Source organism: Lissotriton helveticus, chromosome 1_2 (assembly GCF_964261635.1).
Source record: "Lissotriton helveticus chromosome 1_2, aLisHel1.1, whole genome shotgun sequence".
Classification (NCBI taxonomy): Eukaryota; Metazoa; Chordata; class Amphibia; order Caudata; family Salamandridae; genus Lissotriton; species Lissotriton helveticus.
This window is the reverse complement of record NC_136058.1, coordinates 404182162-404201351: the sequence shown is the minus strand read 5'-3', so window position 1 is coordinate 404201351 and position 19190 is coordinate 404182162. Positions and strand designations below refer to the sequence as shown.

Sequence of the window (19190 nt, the reverse complement as noted above, 5' to 3'; positions counted from 1 at the left end):
ATTCAGTGTGTGGTATAAGCCTGAGTTCTGGGACCAGTGGGATCCATTCTGAATGCCCTTGGGTTAGCATAGCACACGATGCAGGAGGACAGCTTCCCCAGACAGTGAAGCAGATTGCCTGCATTCTTGTGGATGGAAGATGGGAGGGTCAGGTACCAAACTGAGGGAGGATGGAGACAGGGCTCAGTTAGAAATTGAATGAGGACCTTGATTGGAAATGACTGCTGATTTGGTAGGTACCAGATTAGAGAGGCGGGACTATAGTTTCTGTTGTTCAAGTTGAGGACGTTTTTAGGTGTCTGCATGCCAGGCAGTTTTGCAGAGGGTAAGGGACAATACCTGAAATCAGCACAACTGCTAGAGAAGCAGGTGATCTACCTGCCTAGCTTCTAGACACCTGCCTCCCTTGCTTCAGGGGAAGGAAGGAGAGTGCTAAGGCCATTATTGAAGAGAAAATGTTCAGGAGGAGTTTTCCTGGCATGAGCAACACCCAGAGACTGCTAATTGCACTTAGAACCGAAGACATAACCAAAGCATTTCGTGCAGATTCTCCAGTAGCAGCCCCTACAGTCGACGGGGTACATCAATCAAGCCAAGTAGTCATTCTGTGCAGTCAAACACCCATGTGATGCCTGAAGTCTTGGTCCTATTGCAGCCGACCCTCAGGAGGATCCCTAGGAGAAACTGCAATTGCTGCTGAAGCAGATCACAGCTCAGGGACCACAAATGCCTAAAGGAGCAACCCTTCATGTGAGCCAGGCTGAGTCCACACCTACCTATAACATTCCTGTAGGCTGCATAGGCCAGGACAGACACCTGCTGAGTTCCTTCCCTGTCGCCAACTTCAGTGCCAAGTTAAATTGATTGGGTGAGCAGATAACGGAACATTTTACAAAAGGCTGAACTAAACATGCAGATTTCTGCAGCAGAAATAGTGACTGTTGCATAAGCAATCCTGTTAATTTGGGTACGTTCATTGAACCGAACTACCCCGAATGACTAATGGCCTAGTGAATGGCACATGTGCATGTGCTTGTAAGTGCATTAGAATGTAAGATCTAGACACAAAAAACACTCTCAAAACGCCACACAGCTGGTGGGCTGCTTCACTAGACATCGTACTCGGACTTATGACCTTGCAGCTGAGCCCTATTGAATACTGTCCTATTAGACTCTGCTGTGATAATAAAAGGCTTTGTTTCCACCAAAAAAAGTATATGGTTTGACAAAGCATTTATTGTGGTTGTTGTTTGAAAGTTGAGTTCTGAGATCTTGCCCCCGACCCCAACACCATCTTCCAGACAAAACAGTTGACCACTGAAAGCTGCTACCCCAAGAGTCAATTGCAGAAAGGGTGTTTATGGACCAGTTTGGAGCCATAGCAGAACAAACCCCAGGACACAAGTTGCAAATGAACTCAACCACCAGAGTTGGGGCCCAGTAGCCTGTCTGCCCCCCAAATGTACCCTACACACTGAACAACAGCTCCTAGTCCTTTACTCATCATCACCGTTAGGTACAAAGTAAAACCAGTATGAGAAGTCTGGCAGCAAATACAAAAGCTGAAATTACCAAGAACATGGTCTTGGCTTTACACTAATAACGAGTTAGGTTTTCCAACATCTGTTGGAGACGTGCTGCTGGGCATTCTCTTAAGAACTGTTTGGACACAGTTACACAAATCGGAAAAGGGAATTTGAGGGGGAAAAGATAATCCTCAGTTAACATTACAATAAGTAAAAATGCTAGTAAGAAAAGCAGAGCATTAGGCGAATCTTAAATGTAGACCTCCAAGGATGTCATAGCAAAAACAAATTATTCTTACAAGTCCAAAACAAAGTTAAAACAACACAAGCATTCAACTTGTGCGCACATTTATCTGTAGCAAAAAAAAACAAGCAAACTCACCGCCGCTGCCCGGCTTCAACAGGAAGCCAGGCAACCTGTGTTGGGATGGGGGCGGGGCCGGACAAATACATGAAGCAGACAGGAGTCTACCCCGCGCTCCTGTGCCCGCAGGAAGATTTGCATCTCAGCTAGCGGGGCTCCCGTGCTCGTGGAGAGCCCGCGCACCCCGCCTGTTGCCCAGAATGACCCGCTGGCTGCCGAGGGACACGCAAGAAGAACCTGGTGAGTGGGGTGTGAGGGGGATGTGTGCACGCGTGTGTATGTGTGCGACGGCGGGGGTGGGAGGGGTTCTCTGTATGTATGTATGTGTGCGTGCGTGCGTGCATGGGCGCTCGTGTGTGTGTCTCTGTGTATGCACATGCATGTGTGGTGTGTGGTGTTGGAGCTTCCCAGGAGACAGCAGCTGGCCACAGCGAGCGCGTTCGTGTGCGCGTTGCCCGCTCCGATCGCCTTCTCGGAGAGGAAATGCGCGCGGCCAGGTGCTGTCTCCTGGAAAGCAGAGTCGCTCACAATAGGTCTCTGGCGAGACAGTGTTATTTCCAGAAACAGTGAATTCTGCAGCTTGTGAATCTTTTATCTGCACCTCACGGACACCTCACATTCCTCTCGAGAGAAGATTCTGCCTCCTACTCATGAGTGTCGTTTCAATAACTGTTTCTGTCACGTGTTCATATTTCTTGTATTAGGAAAAAAGTGTATAAAAATACTTTGTGTAGCATTAGCATTATATACTTCAACTTGCTTTAAGGTGGATGCTCTCGTCCATTGCAAAGACAATTTTCACTTGTTAGTTTACTTGGCCTTTTGCTATTTTTGCATTAAATGTATGATACATGTGTTGGCCTCCCGGTGTGTTGTGTTTTATTTTACATATCACAAGAGATGACAAGGAAAATGACAGTCCAGTATACACATTCTTCATATAATTCATCTCACAGTATACTGTTGTGGAGGTGCAGTCCCACAGACATTATCTCTGACTGAACGCAGACACCCTAGGAAGCATGTGCTTTTCAAACCAGTTGCCCTCTGATGGGCGTCCTCGCTATTGGATAAGTCAGTATGTCCTGAATTTTAGGAGAGTTACCGTATCTAGTGGACTCTGTTAGGGAGCGCTCACCTGTGGTAGTAAGATGGTAATAAGCACCTTATCACCTATGCACGGTGCAGGGCTTTGAGTTACAGAGCTCCTCACGCTGAGAAGATTAGGTCACATTTACCCGTTTTCCCATATTTGGTCCTGATGAAATGCCAACAGATTGCTCCATGACTACACAAGGCATGAAAAAAGTTGACCTGAAGTATAGACCCCAGCTTACCAGCAGGTCCATAGGTGATCAATAGGGGCCATTAGTTCCTCAATTTCTCTGCCACTGTTTTTAATCTCAACATGGACCAGGAAGATCACATTAATTATATTGCGGCAACTGGTCAATAGTTGATCTTATATTCAGACTTCACCAATCTTCACCAATCTCACATCTTATGACACAACATCCTCTGTCCTACTATGCTCATCGGCGTACTTAATAAAAGATCTTCGACAAAATGCCCTCTTGTGGTGCCCGCCAGGCATTGTAGCGCCGGCCTGGTAAGGAGTATAGCCCAATGATGAAGGATGTCACATTCAGGTGAGTGAACGCAACTTGTCTTAAGAGCACATGCTTCCTAGGGTGTCTGCGTTCAGTTACAGATAATGTCTCTGGGACTGAACCTCCGGAACAGTATACTGTGATTTGACTGTTTTATTTTAAAAAATGTACATAGCAGATATTGGCGTTTGATTGTTTCACAAAAATTATCCGATACCTGCCTCGGAGCGCACTTCTTACAGACGAGTATGCGTTATCATGTTGCTGCTACAAGCTCCTTACCTGTGCGAGATATAGGGAACGATGCAGCGGGCTGACCCAAGCCAGCCACACATGGAGATCAGTGACAAATACTGAAGAATTAACAGAGCTTCCAAGCTGGTGACCATTACGTAATTGACCTTAAAAATAAAAGACACGTTTTTAGTATTCTGATGACTCATGACCATAAAAAACAAAGGTTATAAATTAAATATTGTGTCAAATACTTAAAAAATGGAACTGGATGTGCTGAATCGTATGTTGCCCCAGGTCATGCGTGACACCTTCCGCCACTATTGCTTATGGGACTTGTAGTTTTGTTTTTCTCATTAACGGGATGGGCTCTAAAGTCCCAGTATTCTAAGCAATGTTGGTCAAAATCAGAGGCCTGACGGAGATGAAGCATGACACTGCTCTGCTTAGCAGTGAGATGAATGACTGTTCCCCAGCCCTTCCATTCTTTGACCTCGTCGGCCATTCATACTTTCTTTGCAACGAGAAAGAAACCTTTATTGCAGCTTGTGTCAACTAAAGAGATAAAACCCCTGGGCGTGTTTAAACAACTACTGACAAACATGAACAATCAAGAACATGAGTTTCTGGAAAACTATCAAGCACCCGATCAGAATCAGCCGCCCTTCACACCCAGGAATTCTTGAGGCTTTGGAGAGGGTGAATTGCACTTGGTATAAGAGGAACACCACATCGACTCAAAGCTCACTTCTCAGGGATGTACTGAAATGCCAGCCTCTTGGCACACTTAGCCAGCTCTTCACCTCCTCCTCCTCAAACTGTTGACCAGCTAACAGCGCAAATGAGCCTGCAGCAAAGCCTCGCTGTCTTGGTTCCACACCGGACCAGGCAAGGTGGTCAACTCCATACTCCTCCAAGTCAGCAAGCACTCTGGTCGAGCCAGTCCTAACCCCACATGAATGTTCCCCATCACAACTATTTTAATGGTACTAAGTTATGTTTCTGCCAAATGATTGAGTCAAAAATTGAAAGGTTTTACTATGAAGTGCTGAAAGAGAAATCATGAAGTTTTTCAATATTTCTGAGTCTGCCACAGTATACAGGAGCATTCTTTCTCTACAGTAGCAAATCGTGTATGTGCCCTGTAGAAAGCATGTTTTAATGAAACATGGAATGTATTGCAGCCAAAAATCCATGCAACAACATAGAGTGCAAGATAACTTTATTATGTTATTATTCCAGCAGACCGAAATGCGATTCCTAATGGGTAAGTCATTTTAAAGACAAACCCAGGAAAATGTGTTGTCAAGTATTGTTCTTCTGCCAGTTAAAAAACAATCTCCATTAATGTGTCAGGAAATAAAAAACACTATAAGAAATCCTACTTGTTGGCAGGGTGCTGCGAGCCACTATATTGCAGGTTACTTCCAACATAATCTGATTTATACATACATACTCCAGGGTGCTACCAGCTATCGGGTCTGCACACAGCAGTCTGGAGCCACTCAGGAAGGTGGTAAGCTCTAAGCGCTTAGAGACCCCTGGGTGATAAGGCGCTATAGAAATCTAACATACAATACAATACAATACATTTCATCTTAAGCCCTTAGGTTACAATCACAGCCTGATGGGTCCGGAGAACTTTATCCTCGCTCTAACTGTGCCGAGCAGATACACGTAGCCCATCATAGGCTGTGTTGTGTGCTGGGTGATGCCTGGCATCTTATTATCGTTGGCAGGAGGATGAAGCTCCGATAGGAGCTACTACAAGAAGAGCAGAGAAACAGGACCACAGATCGCCACAGAGCAACAACTGCCCAGAAGCTGAAGAAAGAACTCTGGAACAGCAAAACTCCTACACCCTGGAGATTCTCCAGGGTAAGCAAATGATTGTAATGAAATGCAAACTGCAGCATTAAGGTCACACACTACAACATCATTCCCTTTAAACCAAAGGTAACAGCCTACAATAAGAAACTAACCAAAAAGCAACAAAACTAGAAAATGCATTTCCAAATGCTGCAAAAGAGAAACAGTTAATACAAATTAACAATATTAAGCTTTGTTGGTACCTTAGTAATGTGCTTACTTCTTGGCTTCACTCCATCTGCAGCAATAACGCCCTGAAAGGAGAAAATACTGCTGTGAGTCTGAGTCTTCAGTGTTACTGGTCTCAGTCACGAAGACTGCGGTGTCGGAACATAACTTTCTCTTATTTGGCTTTATAGTTCCAGCAGTCGGCCATTGCATTTAGCAGACATGCTACTGACAAATTTTTCATTCAATTGTCAGGTGTAGCAATGGGCAATTGCGGTGCCCATTCATATGCCAACCTGTCTATGCACGACTACGAGACTGAACATACACTCACTGTTCTACACTGGCAAAATCACCGCAAACTATACCATCGATACATCGATGACATCTTCCTCATTTGGACAGGTACCGAAGAACAACTAGTGTCAGCCATACAGCAACTCAACACAGTCAACGAAAGAATACAGTTCACTCATACCATTAGTACATCAAGAATATCTTTCCTAGACGTGGACATCAAAATAGGCTGCACCAACTTAGAAACATCTATTTATTCAACAATTTTTTACATTAATCAAGTTTCCACTAGCCTAGTCTCAAGACACATTTACCCTACTCGCAACTGCTCTGGGCTAAGAGAATATCTTCCCCTGAAGACAACTTTATGAAAGACAGTACGACCATCATGGACATATTCTTGCAAAGAGGGTCGCCAGACCAGATAGTCAAAGCAGCCAGTGACAGAGTAGCAGGAATAGAACGCACCACTTTATTAACACCGGAGTGTATTTGTTTCAACATTTTCTACAAACAGCAAAGCTATGAAACAAAGTATCAAACGACTCTGGCAAGTTCTGCAATTAGAAGCTGACTTCAACCAGATTTTTTAACATTATCCCATCTTCGCTTACCAGCGTTCTAAAAACCTTCAACAAATGCTCAAACCATGTTCTACAGAATCAACAGTATACAAGGGTACAATTCCTTGTTACAATTGTACCAATTGTCACAACATCATCCCAGGAAACATTGTGTTACACCCTACCAAAGGCACTCCCATTCGCTTACAAGTCAACACAACTTGTGACACCATGAACGTGGTGTATCTCTTGAAACGCCCCTGCGGTTTGCCCTATGTAGGCAAAACAGAACAAAAGATAAAAACCAGACTCACAGAACACCACAGTAATATTAGAGCCAAGAACCTCAAATCCTGTGTAGCAGCCCAATTCGTTCAGTTTCAACACAACGCAAGTCAGATCTGCTTCCAAATCCTGGAAGTGGTGAAGAAACCTACCGGCATTGACCCAAGAAAATTTCTACTTCAAAGAGAACTACATTGGATGCACAGATTGCGTTCAATCCACCCAACAGGACGCAATAAGAGACTGGAATACAATAGTTTCTTATAACTTCAAGTTCTCTTGGCAGCATTATTGTCTTTCTCCACCACTACCATTTCTTTTCTGACCATTTTCTCCTTGTTTCCACTGCTTCTTTCAACCATTGTTCAACATCTCTTGAGATTTTTTCACGAACCTGTATCTTCATATCACCCTTTCCTTTTTTTCTCGCAATTATCACACTTTGCTACCCACACGTCTTCCACTATTGCGAAACCACCGACCAATCTTTCGCTCAGCAATCCTGGGCGTTTACCCTCCAGCTATCTTCCCTCCTATCCCTTGATTCTCCCATATTTTCCATGCTTCACATCTTTCGCTTGCACATTCTTTGTTGTTCACACTGAGCACATCCATCTGCTCTCTCGCATTCCCAATTTTTAGCTCTTTTCCTTACGGGTTGTTTTCCCTAATTTAGTTCTTGCATGTGACCATTCCATCACCCAGTGCCAGCCATTCCAGGCTAGACTCCCCCGCATTCAGTTTACTCTCCGTCATTTTTTGACACTTTGCTTTCTTTTTACTTTTTATTCTTTTTACTCTTTTTCTCTTTACGCTTCATTAAGCCTGTTATACACTTTTTTACAATGCCAGACACTTGGATTGCTTTATGCTTCTTTTTCTCAATTTCTTTCTTTTTCCTTTTCTTTTCCCTAATTCATGTTTACATTTTTTCTCTTTGAACTTTGTTCTTGATTATCTGCTCATTTCGTTCTTTTATTGCTTATAACTATGACATCGGCCCGTCCATTGCCGGCTCGGGCGGTTCTCCAGTCCTGTTTCTTTTTCCATTGCTTGTACTTTAATACGCATGCCTGCCTTTCCACTGCGTTTACTTCCTCATTTGGAGTATTCACTTTATGAACACGCCGTTTTACTGGGTTTCACCAGGCACACTGGTAAGTTCTCATCTACACTCCACTAATTCAAGCGTTTGTCTTTCTTATCGCGCACTTATTTGCACGTGTACTAGGCGGCTTGCACATACCATGAAAGGGCACAACTTTGGTTTAGCACGCCACACGTAGTAACTACCACACGTTTTTTCTTTTTCTTCACACAAGCAGGTTTTTTATTAGGACTTGCTCGGAGCACATTTGACTGTTCTGACAACGCACCGGATTTCTCACTTAACCCGTAGAAGCATTGAACATGTTATTCACGAGTACTCCCGGGCAACAATGGTTGTTCCCTTACGCACCATCTTACGTTTGCTTCCTTAATAGCATGCTACCCGTGTTTCACATAAACTCCCTTTTTTTCATCTATTGTTCAGCAATGTCTTACCCTCGGGCCCTGTATATTAGACATTGTTTCCTGTTTATTTTCTCTCTTAGACTTCAGACCTCCTGAAGAAGAGCCAATGCCGGCTTGAAATGCATCGGGGATAATTTGATACTGATGTCAATGTCTAACATATATATGGAATTATCGATTTGAATACAAAGATCATTATTTTGGATTGTATTTCCTTACACCAAAGAAGCTTTGAATCATGAAGAGTCCAAAGTGAATATAACTTTGATTCTTTACCCAGATTACTTTGTTGGACTAATTACAGCAAAACTAATTTGCATATAGGTGTGCTCAAGAGCTCCACCTTACACCTGTAAGGTATTCTTTCTTGTAAGAGATATAGCAGCCATGCCCTCAGCAAGAAGCAAGAAGGATCAGAATCTAAAAAAGATGCTGACCAAGCTCCCAATGACCGGCAGCGGAGAAGGGAGGCTCTCCCCAACGACACAAATCAGCCAAGATGTGGACACCTCTGAAGCCCCAGTTACCCACACCTTTGTAGAGTCACTATTCGGTGCATTACAAGGCAACTTGCAGACGCTGAAAAGGGAAATAGCGGGGTAGATGTAGGAGGTAACCGATGGAGGCCACACATTCCCAAATGGCATCAACGTCCCATCTTTTGATAAGGCACGACATTGATGCCGTTGGAGACCGTGTGGCCTCCATCGAGGATCAGGAGCAAGTCCGGGAAGAGGAGGTGGAGCATCTACAGCAAGAGATAGTCCGGCTCAAGGCTCAACAGATCAATCTCCAGGCACACACAGAAGACCTGGAGAATCGGTCTCGGCGAAACAACATCTGCGTTAAGGGAGTTCCACCTAAAGAAGAAGGGCCAGACATCACACAATACCTGCAGGGTCTCTTCAGGAGCATAATGGGCGGCCCCCCCGGATATTTTGGCTGACATTCCAGACTTTCAACTAAAAGAGTGTATACTACATGCTGCCAGGGACAAGCAACCACTAAGATATCAGAACCACTCCATAGCCATAGCTTTGTACCAGGACCTGACTCTAATACCCCTTCAAAAGTGTAGGGATTTCCGAGTGGCAACCCAGCGTCTTCGAAATCAAGGAATACTGTATTCTTTGGGTCACTCTTTCCGGCTGATTTTCATATGGCAGGGCAAACTCCTCCAGCTCAGATCCATGCAGGACACTTGCCAGGTGCTGGGCATCGATAATCCAATCCTGGAGGAGACAGAGGGCCCACAGACCAAAACTCCTTGAGAAAGGTGGCATATGGTCTAAAGGAGGCGTAGCACAGAGCGAGCAACGAGACCAGACCCCAAGACCATGGCACAAGGAAGACTGGCAGTGCTGGAGACATTGTCGAAGGAGATATTCCTCCATGATGACACCGTGAACGACTGAGGGACAGATAAGTGACATTTGCCAGGCTGGGTGGGCGGCGAAGAAGTCTGCGGGGAGCGTAGAGACACGGGGAGTGTAGAGATACGGGGAACAGGCCACACACTTTCCCAACTATTCCGACTTCCAAGGACGCGCACGCACATATGGCGGGCCCTGGACAATTTGAGGTTAATGGGTTCCTAAGTTGGGGTTAGGAAGGGGAGGGTGAAGAACTGGTTTGCAGGTTAAAGGCATTGAAGAGAGGATCAAAGGCAATGGAGGCCGGGCAGATGTTGGGAGCTCAGTGGTAAGAGGGATCACAGGGACCCAAATTCAGGCCAAAGCTGGTGCACTCACTATGACACGCTATTTCCCAGCCCACACTGAAAATTCTCACTCTCAATGCGAGAGGTCTCAACAATACAATAAAAGTAGGTCCATCTTATCCTACCGGGAATAACATGGAGGCAGATGTGTGCCTCCTCCTGGAGACACAGCTCCTCTCCAAAGATTGGCATAGAATGAGGTCACGACTCTTTCCCCAGCAGTTCTTTTCATCTACCCTGGATAAAAAGGCGGGTGGCTATTTTAGTAGCCAAGAGTTTTAAGGGGACAGTGGGGGAAAAGGTGGCCGAAATCAAGGAGGTTGATGGGAGCAGGGCCATCGATAGAGTAGGTGTTGGTATGAGTATTTTAGATGCCGAAATTGTGTTGCAAACAGCCAGAGTTACTACTCCCGCAATCACCCTTCACCCGCTATACGATCAATCCAGGGGTTGCCTATAGATAGAAACGGGCCCCCCACCCCATACCAATAACCATTTCAAATACCAACCCCACCAGGGATGGTGCTAATAGGTTAAACAGGCCCAGGGGCTCGAATCAGAACAGGTTGTCTAGTACCTAGTGTCTAGTAAATGTGCGGAATGGCTATCGAGGCATAGAAGCTTCTATGTATCCGAAATAAAGGTTATTATTATGGCACGCAGGTTTGTGTGAGTCAGTGCATCTACAAAAAATATCGAAGGGGACAGTATTCTAATTAACTTTCGCAGACCTTCTTTGGTGAGACACCTACTAAGGGGTTGCAAATTCATAACATCTAATAGCACTAACATATGTGCACTACCCCTTGGTTATTTCTACAAACCAAGTCATGTTCCTTTCACCAACAATTCCTCTTGAATTACTACCTCTAATAGGTTCTAGGCCTTGTCTGGATTAGAGACCCAAGATGGACTATCAACTTTTGGGGAAAATACTGATCCTGCTATTAGGTTACCCCCTGCCCTGCCAGTAACTGAGTGTACTATTCCCACAACCCACTTATCCCCTATGCAAACGAAGGCCTCAGCAAGCTCAGACATCCGTATCTAAAGCTGGAATTTTGCAAGGTTGTACTCTAAACTTCACCAGCCAGATTGGGTACAACTTATTAAAGACCAAGATATCCTTTTATTTCAGGAAACATGGGCCACACAAGAATTGCATATTGAGGGGTTTGAGTGCCATAACATCCTAGCAACAACCCCCAAGCAGGGTCGACCATTTGGGGGTTTATCAATCTGGGTCAATATTAAGACAGGGGGATGCATAAAAACTGTACATACAGATAACAATAATTTGCTATGCATATTATTTAATAGGGGTATTTCTTTTTGGGTAATTAATTTTTATAACAATGATTTTCATTCTGTTCTAAATATGCATTGGATACATTTGTTTAATTTTATTGCATCTATTGGAAAATCCAAAGACTCTTTTAAGTCAGTAGGAATCTGTCTGGGGCGATTTTAATGCTAAGCTATCTTACTCATGGTTAAGCGAATATTCACACAGCAGCAGACAAACATGCAATAGGGGTAGAGAGCTAATGGACCATTTGAACACCATTAACTTAATTAATGATATGGAAATTGATGCAACTACAAAAGATAGGGAGGGATTTGGGCCATTTATTCTTAATCCCGGTTACTTTGTGACTGGTTTGTCGAGCCTGGGGATTTTCCAGTGAAATAATGATTCGACCATGGCATTGGTATAGGGGTCCCTACTTTTAGCTTAGGGTCATTGGAAATAAGCATTGGTGTAAGCAATATGTCTCGCCTTTCGGACCTTATAAGTGTTTAGCCATGCACAAGTTGATGCTGTTGCACCAAGGATATTGTGCTGCATAACTAAATACTTATAAGGAACCAAAAGCGAGACCTATTGGCTATGCCAATGCTTGTTTAGTGTTGCACTGGTGTTTCCTTTGGTACAGTGCTATAAACCGTATTTTAAAATAGGGTTAATACATATAATCAAATAAATGTTGCCTGTGCAAGATCGTTTCCTACTGTTTTTGTAGTGTTGCTCTGGTGTTTCCTTTCTAATTATTAAAAAATGTTTTTGTGTCAAGGATCAGAGCGACAGTAGAAATATACAGTGAATCATGCCCTCTAATAGTGGGTGTAAAAATGGCATCAATGTTGTGCTTTGGCATGCTAAAGGCACCATCTATGCATGTTTGTAATTCTGAGGCGATATGATATTACTCTATTCTGACTCATGTTGCAGGCGAACCTAAGTTCGAGTCTACACTAACTCTTTATTGCTCATTTTAAACTAATAAACAGATTGAATTGGAGGACTCTGAGACTCTAAAAATGCATCTCTGCCACGGACGAGAGCTCTCTGGTTGTTTATTCGGAAGCAGGAGCAAATCTTGCAACAATACCTGAACTCCCAACAGTCATCTTCAAAAGTCTGAGTATAAAACAAGCCTGCAAAAACAAGTTCCTTTACAGGTGCTTGATGTTGTCCTAGATATTCATGTATGCATGCGTATCTGCGGTGGCTGTCCTTAAGTGGCATTTTGTTAACTATTCAAAAGTGCACTCAAAGCGAGCTCTGGCTGATGCTTGCGCATCCACAGAGCCATCATTGAATGAACAGGTTTTGTTTAAGTAAAGCACATTCAAATATTCTCCCTATAGATGTGCGTGCATCAGTGGTAGAGCGATCTTTGATGAGATTTGTTAAAGAAAGAGCCATTTGAAGATGCAAGTAGTGCATGCGTGCACTTGCGGCACGTTAGAATGTCAGCGTGCGTGTGTGCGCAGTCAGCTCTTTTTGGAAGCACATACTCGTGCTTGTGGAGCACCCCTGCTTGCTCCCTCAAGGCGGTTGCCGCCACAAGCATTAGTATGTGCTTCCAAAAAGAGCAGAGCAACGGCTAAAGGTCCTTCTATGCAGCGTATGCTCACTGCGTATGCGAGACCTAAAAATGGCATCCAGTATGGTACCCTTTACATGGGTGCTTGTGTTTATCAGTTGTTTCAGTTGCATAGCCCCCATGTCATGAATTAATCTAACTGCTGTGGTATTATCAGGTTCATCCAGATGGAAGGTAAAGTCCCCCAATAATGTAATGGAGGTCTTGCTGGCCACCATGTCTGCTATTAAGCTGGAAAATTCCTCCCAGACTGGAGTGGGGGGGTCTATAGAGCAGTGTGCCTGAAAACGAGTTATTAGCCGATGTTTTAGGCTGAATTGTACTGTTTCACTGTTGGTGGTGGCAACGGACGATATGCATTCATAGTCGTTTTTATAAATAATTGCTACCCCGCCTCCCGTTTTTCCCATCCTTTCTTGTCTTTGGATAAGGAAATCCGGGATTAGTCCTTGGATTATGTCAGGGGCGGACCAGTCTTTCAACCACGGACAACTGCGCATGCGTTGAGGACAGATACTGCCTCCCGCCTCGGAGCTCGAGTTAAGGCAGGTCTTGAATTAAACAACTGCGCGTGCGCGGAGGAAAGACCGCGTGCAACGTAGCCCCGGTGAAAGACGGTCGATGGATGAACAACTGCGCATGCGCGGAGGACAGACACCGCTGTTAATGCAATCCAACTCCAGAAGTCGTCGCAAGAAATATTGCTTTATTTAGTTCACAGCACGGAGCGCAGCACAGGCCCCGACAGCACGGAGCGCAGTAAAGGGCCACAGCTAAGAGCCAGCACAGGTGGGACGGGGTCCGCGCAGGAACATAAAGATGCACAAGAATGACAGGGGACACGAGATACAACAACTGCCTCGCGCCCCGGAGCACAAGGGGCCTCGCGCCACAGCACGCGCTGAGATGTGTTTCAGTGCAAAGCTCCTGGGTCTGGCTCCTCTATGTAAGGGGGGAGTGTCTTTCCTCTGCGCAGGCGCAGTGAGGCTGTGCGGCCTCTGTTCAGGGCAGTCACAGTTTGTACCCCGTGCAAGGACCTAACTGACTCGGCGATAGGAAGTAGGGTCTTCGCTCCGCACATGCGACGCGCGGTGCTGCGCGTGCGCAGCTGTTATGAGTTGTTTTGTTCGCGCGTGCGATGGTGGCCCGTGCAGCGGCGTGAGCGCGCGCGTCACTCGGAGGGGAATAACACACCGGGCCCCACACACTCCTCTCAGGCAGCCGGGCCCCCGGTGCCCCCACCCCCTCTCCCCAGGCCCCACTGACCGGTGCTCAAGCAGAGGTGAGGCGTCCTCGAAGCGCCCAGCCAGGTGTGTGTTTTTAAATAATATTTTTATTGGATTTTATATTTTCCCAAAAATAAAATGTGTTGTTATTTATGAACAACAAAAGAGAGACAATGAAATCGCCATAGTCAAACAATTCCATGTAATCCCGTTCCCCGTGTGTGTGTTTGTGATCCCAGGTGATGGTCCTGGTGTCTGATTCCTGGTGTTTGTTTAGGTTTACAGGTGTCCAGAGGGTACAGAGCAAACCTTGTCTCTGCATGTGTAAAGTAAGAGTCAGGGGACTGGCAGTAGATTAAGTTATTTAATGGCATAAAAGACAACACACCGCATGCATGTGCAGCATAGCAGGGAAAGCAACAGCTGTCACTGTCAACTGTCAACGAATACACAGCTGTCAACATTGGCTGCAAAGTAGCCAATAGCGCGCAGGGGAACGGCACGCGCAGGGGAGGGTAAGTGAAAGGGAGAAAGGGCTAAGTCCCAACACATCTCTTTCCCTACAGAACAAAAGGTTAAACCATTTCAACAACAAAGCTGTAATGACTTAACCCCTTGGGCGCGGCCGCGATTCTGCGCCTGTGCGGCAGAATTGCGAGTGGGCGGGTTTATGACGGCCCCCAGCCGTCATCAGCACATGAGCCACGTGATGCATGACGGCTGGGGGCCGTCATCAGCATCGAAGGGGTTAAAGAGAGTCAACCACAAACAAAGTCTTTATACTTGCTGGGTTGGTTCAGATTGCGGCCATAGCTACTTGTGTTAGCGCTTGCTTCTCCAACGTCACTCCTGGTCATACTCCCAGTGTCAACCTGGGCTGTACCTTCAGCGCACACAGAGTTACCAGTCTCCTTTGAACTGAGGTTACAATCCACCACCCCGCTCTCCGATGTCTCTAGTTCGGTTTCCATAGTACTGGTCTCCCAGTTCCCTTGGGACACAACTGACTCATCAGACCTAAGATTCTTGTCCGCACCAATGGATTCAATGAGCTCGCTGTCCCGACTCCTTCTGGTCTCTTGGTCCTCCTTGGGTGTACCCTGGTTGTTATCCTCCAAATCGGACTCGTCTACCTCATCTTCAAACCCTTTTAATTTGCGTCTTTCCTACACGTCCCCTTGTTCTTTTCCTTCACGTTCCTTAACTCCTGGTACGTGACACACAGCCATTCTAGAGGCATGCCAAATTCTTCCATCACTGAGTAATGCTGAGTTACAAAAAACTTCAACCACATCCAACGGTGCTGAAGATCTATTATCACCCTTGACGACATGTCCACTTTTTTTTATCCTCACTTTGTCGCCAGTTTTGATGCTGACCTCTTTGCAATTGTTCCCTTTGTCGTATTTCTCTTTGTATGCGGCCTGTGCCTCTTTGATTCTCTTCCTGATTGTTTCCACAGACCATTCAGTCACTCTCGCTGATTTGAGCCATCCGATATTGTCTTTAGAAATGGGGGTTCTTCCTCTCATAATTTCGAATGGGCGCACCAACGTTTTTTCTCCAGGCGTAATTCTGTACCCCCAAATTATTTTCTTTACCTCCCTTCTCCAACACTTGCCGCTGTTGTTAGCCAATTGGAAGGGTTCCTTTTATCACCCTATTAAATCTTTACACGGCTCCATTTCCTGCCGGATGATAGACCGAGGTTGTCTTGTGGGTGATGCCATTCCTTTCTACAAACTTCTTAAAAGCATCTGAAGTGAATTGACTGCAATTCTAACTACCAATGGTTTTAGGGATTCCTTCCCTAGTGAACACATCGTCCAAGAATGTCAAAAGATCACTTGTATCCACCCTCCTGCATACTTTTAATTCTGGCCATTTTGACAGGTGATCCACCAACACCAGTATTTACACTTGCTCATCCTGCCATTTTATGGGTCCAGTTATATCAACTCCGATCCTTTCTCATGGCATGTTCGGGCAAGCCAATGGTTGCAGTGGTGGTCTTAGGGTTGTTTGTGTCTTGTCAGCATTTTCACAATCAACACAGTCTTTTACAGCCCTCTCTATTTCTATGTCGCAGCCTGACCACCAATACCAACTTTTAATCCTTTGTTTTGTTTTGTTCACACCTAAATGTCCTTCATGGCATATTTTAATTACTCACTTTCTTAGCGTCTTGGGTGGTATGACTTTTCCTTGTCTCAGGATGAGTTCGTCCTCCACGGAAAGTTCATTCCTTAATTCCCAAAATATTCTTAACTCAACTTCCTGACATTCTTCCTTGTCCAACCTTTAACAATGAGTTCCCATACTTTTTGTAAGTTTGTTGGGTCCACTCATCTTTCCGAATGGTAGGGAATTCTTCGCTGATGCTTGCCACGCACAAATCTTCATCTTGTACCTGTTTCTCCACGTTCTGTAGTGGCAATCTGCTGAGAAAGTCCACCACTATGTTTTTGACCCCCGGCAAGTACTGTACCTCGTAATTATAATCCAGAAGTCTTATGGATAAGCGTGCTAACCTAGGTGACGCGTTGTACAATCCTTTCACCGTTAATACCTTGGTTAGAGGCTTGTGGTCACATCTCAGAATGATTTTCTTGCCCCAAATGTACTGGCGGAAATGTTCCATTCCCCACACACACGCCAGTGCCTCCCGTTCGATTACGGAGTATCCTTCCTCTGTTTCTGTTAAAGAGCGGGAAGCAAATGCAATAGTCACCTCCTTTCCAGACTTCTCTATTAGAGAGAGTACGGCCCTATTCCTTTTCCACTAGCATCAGTGGTGATCACGCACTCCAGTTCACCATCAAATCCTTGCAGGGGTGGTGCTTCGCAAATTTCCTTTTTTAGTTTTTTGAAACTCTCCTCACACTCACGTGACCATTCAAATTTATTCTTGTTCTTCAGTAGTGATGGTGCTTAATTTGTGCCGGTGTTATCCGGTGCTCAGCACCTGCACTTAAATATCAGGGCCGGGTCTATGAATCTTGACTGCTGACTGTAAAAATAAATATAACTTTCTTTATTGTACAGCGCGCCCTCACTGCCTGGCTCCCGCTGCAGCGTGTTTTCATATCCCGCCGTCGGCCTTCAACTCCGAGTCACTGTAGTCTCATCATCAATCATGTGTCACTGACTGTTACCGTCACGGCATTTGGGACCGGGTAACCATTTAGTGTTGCAACTTGCAAGTTGGTCAGCCGCAGCTGCAACTGTGACACTGACTCTGAAGTGAAATGCACCCTCAGCTGCCCCATCCCAGGCCAACTCCAAAGCGATTCAAGGCAGCGAATATTTAATAAATAATATATAAATAATATGCAGTGTGACTGTGTCTGAGAAAACTGAAGTAGTTAACTTTCGTTTCATCATTTTTTCATCATCATGGCGCCTGTCGGCCGGCCGGCTGCAGAGTTGTTGATAGTTTCTGTTTGAGTGCAGGTGGGCCGGCCAGAGGCCTCGGAACGGAAGTTGCCAGGTGGGGCCGGGCTGGAGGTTCTGATGGGGGTAGGCTGGGGGATGTGCGTGAGCGCGGTAGCGCGTGCAGATTTTTTTCATTTTGGCTTAGGCAGGCTGCCACAGGCTAGCCACGCCCCGGCATAACCACCGCACTGCGCAGTTACAGCGGCAGGCGGCAGCTCCCCAAGAGAGCAGTACTGGCCAAGACTAGAGTCATCATCCTAAATTAGCCCGGCGCCGCACGGCGGCCCCAGCCCGACCAACGACGCCGCCGACGCCGAAGGGCAGAGCTGACTCTGGGCTGGCTGTGCAGTGCAAGTGATGTCGGTCCGTGACGGTCTGGTGGCCGGAACTGCAGACTGCGGCCTGCTGATAGTAGCAAGCAGGCAGCACACAGCTGAGCTGAGCTAGCTAGCTAGCGGCTAGCAGTGTTTGTGTCTGACTCTTGGCCTGCCTGCCGACCGGCCCCACCACAAATAACGGTAAGAACTGAAGATAATACAATAAATTAAGTTAGTTAAGCAGAGCCCCACTAATGACTTACAGTTTTAAGTTAAGCTTAGGTGACCCGATCAGCTCCCACACTTTGTTCAGTTTTCCTTTCATTCTGGTGGTCGAGGGGGGAGGGGAGGGGAGGTGGGAGGAGGTGTGAGTCTGCGACGGTGCCAGAATGGAACCTAATGGATTTCTAGGTATTTTTACAGGCAGAAATGAATCTATCGGCCTCTGCAATTTGAGTTGTGCCAAAGTACTGGAAATTGCTAAAGGTCAGTTGTTGTAATTGGGCCTGAATCCATCGAGCCAGCCAGCTTATTGTTACTCCATTCGGTTTTCAGGATGGCCAACATACTGACTATCTCAAATGATAAGCATTAAATTGAAATTGTTCCGGTAAAGTATTTTGGCATTCAGTGTCACTGATCGACTTGGCGTGCTGTGATTGCATTGCAATAACGCAGTAATTGTTTTCAAAACAGTAGTTTTTACTTTGCATTGTTTATTAGGCCGTGTTAACAATTTAACCATCCAGATAAAAACACCTAAAGTTGTGTAGGAATATAGAAAAGATTGGTTACTACTACAAACAAATGCTTCTGATGTAACCTGCGGATGACCTTGCCTTTTTTCCTGAAATGACAGTTCTAAAAGTGTACTGCACAGAGAGTTCCTTTTTAGTGCAATTATTATGTGAATGTATGTGAGCCCTGACCTCAGTGACTGTCCGCGCGCCGCTTTAAATTGGCCCATTCTCTGATATCATATCGTGACATTGCGTCTTGCTTGGCTCGATTCTGACCCCTGATTTGCACGCCAACCGGCCTGGAGAGCTCCGGTAATATGCGTGACTCCTGACTGTAAGACGTCATTGTTGTTCCAGGGGCTGAGGTACTGCAGCAGGGCCAATCTAAGCTGCTTGAGGTGTGCGCTTCCGTAACAATCTACCTACCCGC

The 19190-nt window shown here is 45.6% G+C and overlaps 1 protein-coding gene and 1 long non-coding RNA gene across 2 annotated transcripts in view; one reads left to right on the top strand and one right to left on the bottom strand.

Moving 5' to 3' along the window:
- The window catches only part of LOC144807966 (uncharacterized), a 174349-nt gene extending 168488 nt beyond the window's left edge, over nt 1–5861 (bottom strand). Inside the window, exons 1-2 of the mRNA XM_078673553.1 lie at nt 5807–5861; nt 3783–3901 (exon numbers count right to left, since the gene is read on the bottom strand). The gene's annotated coding sequence lies outside the window, so the exon portion shown is untranslated. The remainder of the gene's footprint in view (nt 1–3782; nt 3902–5806) is intronic.
- An 8224-nt stretch (nt 5862–14085) lies between these two features.
- The window catches only part of LOC144807965 (uncharacterized), an 83174-nt gene continuing 78069 nt past the window's right edge, over nt 14086–19190 (top strand). Inside the window, exon 1 of the long non-coding RNA XR_013606541.1 lies at nt 14086–14352. This is a non-coding gene — a long non-coding RNA (uncharacterized LOC144807965). The remainder of the gene's footprint in view (nt 14353–19190) is intronic.